A 6,899-nucleotide genomic window follows, 5' to 3' on the forward strand; every position below is an offset into this window, starting at 1 on the left:
TGTAATGGTGACGAGTGTGTGCATCGTGTAGTACTTGGCGTAGGCTATGATTGTGATCTCTTGTAGATTATGAAGTTAACTATTGCTATGATAGTATTGATGTGATCTATTCCTCCTTTCGTAGCGTGAAGGTGACAGTGTGCATGCTATGTTAGTACTTGGTTTGGTTATGTTGATCTGTTATGCACTCTAAGGTTATTTAAACATGAATATCGAATATTGTGGAGCTTATTAACTCCGGCATTGAGGGTTCGTGTAATCCTACATAGTTAGTGGTGTTCATCATCCAACAAGAGGGTGTAGAGTCTAGCATCTATCTATTTATTCTGTTATGTGATCAATGTTGAGAGTGTCCACTAGTGAAAGTATGATCCCTAGGCCTTGTTCCTAAATACGCTATCGCTTGTTTGTTTAATGTTTTACCGCATCTATACTTCCTGCAATATTACCACCATCAACCACACACCAGTCCTGGACAGCAGAAGCACTTTTCTTCGAGTGCCGTTGCTATCTGCTCGCATTTATTCATACCACCTGTATTTCACTATCTCTTCGCCGAACTAGTGCACCTATTAGGTGTGTTGGGGACACAAGAGACTTCTTGCTTTGTGGTTGCAGTGGTTGCATGAGAGGGATATCTTTGACCTCTTCCTCCTGAGTTCGATAAACCTTGGGTGATCCACTTAAGGGAAACTTGCTGCTGTTCTACAAACCTCTGCTCTTGGAGGCCCAACACTGTCTACAAGAATAGAAGCACCCGTAGACATCAATCGTCGTCACCGAGCTCAAGTGGAATGCGCAAGTATAAGGTTTGCTCTTGATAGGGTTTCTTTCTCACCGGTCTCATAGTGTAGTTGGAGACCGGTTTATAGTTTAGTTGCCATACTATCAAGAGGGCTCTCGAGTGAGTAACTCGATCGTATCGTTCGGAGAGAGCTCAAACCTTTGCATCCTTGCATCATCTTTCTTGGTTGTTATTTGGACCTTATCCATGTGATGTTTTAGAGCTTGTACTTATTCTCATGACAAGCTCTAGTTCATCGAAAACGGATTTCGCATAGATCACTTGTTGCGTTTTTGAGTTTGGTTCATCATCTTTCTTGGTTGTTATTTGGATCTTATCCATGTGATTATTTAGAGCTTGTGCTTATTCTCATTACAAGCTCTAGTTCATCAAGAATGGTTTTTGCACGGGCAACTTGTTGCATTTTCGAGATTGGAGGTTTTACCGGTATGTCTTTTTTAGATAGGTAAAACCTTTCATCATTTGTTTCTATCCTCCCTTGTTGTACTATGATGGTTTCCTGCATGATCTTGTAGAGCTTGTTCCTAGCTTCAAAACAAGCCCAAGATCATCAAAACCGGAGTCCGGATGCTAAAGTTATGCCCGTTTTAGTTTTGGTGTTTCTGCAGTTTGCCAGGCCGGATTTTCCGGGCCGGATATTTCGGAAATATCCGGCCCCCTCGAAATCGGCTAAGGACCAGAAGAAAAGCAGCTCTGGACAGGGGCCGGACTTTTGGCCGGATTTTTACCAGGTTTTGTCCCTGAGGCCGGATTATCCGGGGGGGCGGATTATCCGGCCCTTACTTAGGCCGGATTATCCGGCCCTGGTTTTGCCCAACGGCTCGATTTTCTTCCTCCTTGGGATGTTGCTTCTCTCACTCTCTCTCTCCTCCATTGTTGAACTAGAGAAGCTTGCACTATCTCTCAATCCCTCCATGATTCTTGCCCCCATTTGAGGGAAAAGAGAGAGGAGATCTAGATCTACTTTTCTACCAATCAAATCCATCTCTTTGTGAGTGGAACTCTCTAGATCTTGATCTTGGTGTTCTTTGTGAATTCCTTTGTTCTTCCTCTCTTATCCCCCAATAGCTTTTGTAGCTTTGTTGGAATTTGAGAGAGAAGGACTTGAGCATCTTTGTGGTGTTCTTGCCATTGCATTTGGTGCATCGGTTTGAGTTCTCCACGGTGATTCGTGGAGGTGAAAGCAAGAAAGTTGTTACTCTTGGGTTCTTGGAACCCTAGACGGATTCTAGGCCTTTGTGGCGGCGGTTTGTTGGGAGCCTCCAATTAAGTTGTGGATGTGTGCCCCAATCTTTGTGTAAGGCCCGGTTTTCGCCTCGAAGGAAATCCCTTAGTGGAACCGTGACCTAGGCCTTTGTGGCGAGGCTCACCGGAGATTTAGGTGAGGCGCCTTCGTGGCGTTCGGTGTGTGGTGTGAGTACCGCATCTTGGGGTGAGGCCTTTGTGGCGTTGGTGTGCATCGAGCAACCACACCTCAAGGTGAGCCTCTTGTGGCATTCGGGAGCACTAAGCAACTGCACCTCTCCACCGGAGATTAGCACTCGCAAGAGTGTGAACTCCGGGATAAATCATCGTCTCCCGCGTGCCTCGGTTATCTCTATACCCGAGCTCTTTACTTATGTACTTTACCTTGTGATAGCCTGATACGTCTCCGACGTATCGATAATTTCTTATGTTCTATGCCATATTATTGATGATACCTACATGTTTTATGCACACTTTATGTCATATTCGTGCATTTTCTGGAACTAACCTATTAACAAGATGTCGAAGTGCCGGTTCGTTTTCTGCTTGTTTTTGGTTTCGAAATCCTAGTAACGAAATATTCTCGGAATTGGACGAAACAAAGACCCGGGGCCTATTTCGCCACGAACCTTCCGAGAAGACCGAAGAGCATACGAAGTGGGGCCACGAGGTGGCCAAACCACAAGGCGGCGCGGCCAGGGGGCCCGCGCCGCCCGTGGTGTGGGCCCCTCGTCGGCCCCCGACTCGCCCTTCCGCCTACTTAAAGCCTCCGTCGCGAAACCCCTAATGCGAAAAACCACGATACGGAAAACCTTACGAGACGCCGCCGCCGCCGATCCCATCTCGGGGGATTACGGAGATCTCCTCCGGCACCCTGCCGGAGAGGGGATTCATCTCCCGGAGGACTCTACACCGCCATGGTCACCTCCGGAGTGATGAGTGAGTAGTTCACCCCTGGACTATGGGTCCATAGCAGTAGCTAGATGGTTGTCTTCTCCTCATTGTGCTTCATTGTTGGATCTTGTGAGCTGCCTAACATGATCAAGATCATCTATCCGTAATACTCTATGTTGTGTTTGTCGGGATCCGATGGATAGAGAATACCATGTTATGTTAATTATCAAGTTATTACATATGTGTTGTTTATGATCTTGCATGCTCTCCGTTACTAGTAGAGGCTACGGCCAAGTTTTTGCTTTTAACTCCAAGAGGGAGTATTTATGCTCGATAGTGGGTTCATGCCATTGACACCTGGGACGAGTGATGAGAAAGTTCTAAGGTTGTGTTGTGTTGTTGCCACTAGGGATAAAACATTGGCGCTATGTCCGAGGATGTAGTTGTTGATTACATTACGCACCATACTTAATGCAATTGTCCATTTGCTTTGCAACTTAATGCCGGAAGGGGTTCGGACGATAACCCGAAGGTGGACTTTTTAGGCATAGATGCAGTTGGATGGCGGTCTATGTACTTTGTCGTAATGCCCAATTAAATCTCACTATACTTATCATGCCATGTATGTGCATTGTTATGCCCTCTCTATTTGTCAATTGCCCGATCGTAATTTGTTCACCCAACATGCTTTTATATTATGGGAGAGACACCTCTAGTGAGCCGTGGACCCCGGTCCATTCTTTTAATATCGAAATACAAATCTGTTGCAATACTTGTTTTACTATTTTCTCTGCAAACAATCATCTTCCACACAATACGGTTAATCCTTTGTTACAGCAAGCCGGTGAGATTGACAACCTCATCTGTTTCGTTGGGGCAAAGTACTTTGGTTGTGTTGTGCGGGTTCCACGTTGGCGCCGGAATCCCTGGTGTTGCGCCGCACTACATCCCGCCGCCATCAACCTTCAACGTGCTTCTTGGCTCCTCCTGGTTCGATAAACCTTGGTTTCTTTTCGAGGGAAAACTTGCTGCTGTGCGCATCATACCTTCCTCTTGGGGTTGCCCAACGAACGTGTGAAATACACGCCATCAATCATATTTTCATGGCGCCGCTTGCCGGGAGATCAAGACACGCTGCAAGGGGAGTCTCCACTTCTCAATCTCTTTACTTTGTTTTTGTCTTGCTTAATTTTATTTACTACTTTGTTTGTTGCACTTATATCAAAACACAAAAAAATTAGTTGCTAGCTTTACTTTATTTACTGTCTTGTTTGCTATATCAAAAACATAAAAAATTTAGTTTACTTGCATTTACTTTATCTAGTTTGCTTTATTTACTGTCTTGCACTCTATATTAAAAATACAAAAAAATCAGTTACTTTTGTTACCATGTCTAGCTCTGTACCGGCTACTTCTTCACCTGAGGAATTAGTTTTTTACTTTTAAACAAGGGGATGAGGAAAGTTTTAAGGATGCTTGGTCTAGAATTTTTACTTCTTATCGTAAAACTGAACCTCAAATGACTCTAAGTTTGCTCCTTAGTAATTTTTATTTTGGTCTTATGATTCGCTATAGATATGCCTTGGATGCTCTAGTGGGAGGAGATTTCCTTCATTGTAATGGGGATCAAGCTTTTAATGCCATAAAGAAGTTGGTTGCATCACATGATTCATCTAATAATTTTGATTCGGCCCTTATTAGCATTCATAATAGATTAAACACTCTTGAGACAAGTGCATCTCGCTTAAACGAAAATTATGGATACATTCGTAACCGTCTTGATCAAGTTTTAGTGAACTCTGAACCTTCATTGTGGAAACCCACTATTAAAATTGTCATAGGTGACCAAACTCTTCGTGCTAATTGTGATATTATGACTGAATTTTGCCTAATGCTTAAGGGTATTCATAAATCTTTGAAACTTTGGGAATTCACTGAAGGAGGAGAAGGAATAACTCTTATTGATAACTCTGTTATAATTCCTAAAGGGATAGCTGCGGGTGTGCATACAACCATTCTTGGGATAACAATATCCGTTGATTACCTTGTCATTGAATGCGCAGGAACAGGACAAATCACACTCGGAAGATCCCTGCTGAAATTATTGGGAGCTGTCATAGACGTGAGAGAAGGCACCATAAAATTCACCTCTACACCCGGGGGTAGTCATATATTCCCCTAGCCAAAGAGTAAGAACAAGAAAGGTAAAGGGTAAAGCCCAAGGTAATGTCAATGCTTCATCTCTCGATAACACTTGAGTTACACTTTCTGCGCCTAGCTGAAAGGCGTTAAAGAAAAGCGCTTATGGGAGACAACCCATGTTTTTGCTCCAGTATTTTTGTTTTATATTTGTGTCTTGGAAGTTGTTTACTACTGTAGCAACCTCTCCTTATCTTAGTTTTGAGTTTTGTTGTGCCAAGTAAAGTCTTTGATAGTAAAGTAAGTACTAGATTTGGATTACTGCGCAGTTCCAGATTTCTTTGCTGTCACGAATCTGGGTCTACCTCCCTGTAGGCAGCTCAGAAAATTAAGCCAATTTACGTGCATGATCCTCGAGATATGTACGTAACTTTCATTCAATTTGAGAATTTTCATTTGAGCAAGTCTGGTGGCCTAATAAAATCCATCTTTACGGATCGTTCTGTTTTGACAGATTCTGTCTTTTGTTTCGCATTGCCTCTTTTGCTATGTTGGATGAATTTCTTTGATCCATTAATGTCCAGTAGCTTTATGCAATGTCCAGAAGTGTTAAGAATGATTGTGTCACCTCTGAACATGTGAATTTTTATTATGCACTAACCCTCTAATGAGTTGTTTCGAGTTTGGTGTGGAGGAAGTTTTCAAGGATCAAGAGAGGAGTATGATGCAATATGATCAAGGAGAGTGAAAGCTCTAAGCTTGGGGATGCCCCGGTGGTTCACCCCTGCATATTTTAAGAAGACTCAAGCGTCTAAGCTTGGGGATGCCCAAGGCATCCCCTTCTTCATCGACAACATTATCGAGTTCCTCCCTGAAACTATATTTTTATTCCGTCACATCTTATGCACTTTGCTTGGAGCGTTAGTTTGTTTTTGTTTTTATTTTGTTTGAATAAAATGGATCCTAGCATTCACTTTATGGGAGAGAGACACGCTCCGCTGTAGCATATGGACAAGTATGTCCTTAGGCTCTACTCATAGTATTCATGGCGAAGTTTCTTCTTCGTTAAATTGTTATATGGTTGGAATTGGAAAATACTACATGTAGTAATTCTAAAATGTTTTGGATAATTTGATGCTTGGCAATTGTTGTGCTCATGTTTAAGCTCTTGCATCATATACTTTGCACCCATTAATGAAGAAATACTTAGAGCTTGCTAATTTGGTTTGCATATTTGGTTTCTCTAGAGTCTAGATAACATCTAGTATTGAGTTTTGAACAACAAGGAAGACGGTGTAGAATCTTATAATGTTTACAATATGTCTTTTATGTGAGTTTTGCTGCACCGTTCATCCTTGTGTTTGTTTCGAATAACCTTGCTAGCCTAAACCTTGTATCGAGAGGGAATACTTCTCATGCATCCAAAATACTTGAGCCAACCACTATGCCATTTGTGTCCACCATACCTACCTACTACATGGTATTTATCCGCCATTCCAAAGTAAATTGCTTGAGTGCTACCTTTAAAATTCCATCATTCACCTTTGCAATATATAGCTCATGGGACAAATAGCTTAAAAACTATTGTGGTATTAAATATGTACTTACGCACTTTATCTCTTATTAAGTTGCTTGTTGTGCGATAACCATGCTTCTGGGGACGCCATCAACTATTCTTTGTTGAATATCATGTGAGTTGCTATGCATGTCCGTCTTGTCTGAAGTAAGAGAGATCTACCACCTTAATGGTTGGAGCATGCATATTGTTATAGTAATACGAAATGTTGAACCAAAGCCATAATAGAAACACAATCAA

Source organism: Lolium rigidum, chromosome 7, assembly GCF_022539505.1.
Source record: "Lolium rigidum isolate FL_2022 chromosome 7, APGP_CSIRO_Lrig_0.1, whole genome shotgun sequence".
NCBI lineage: Eukaryota > Viridiplantae > Streptophyta > Magnoliopsida > Poales > Poaceae > Lolium > Lolium rigidum.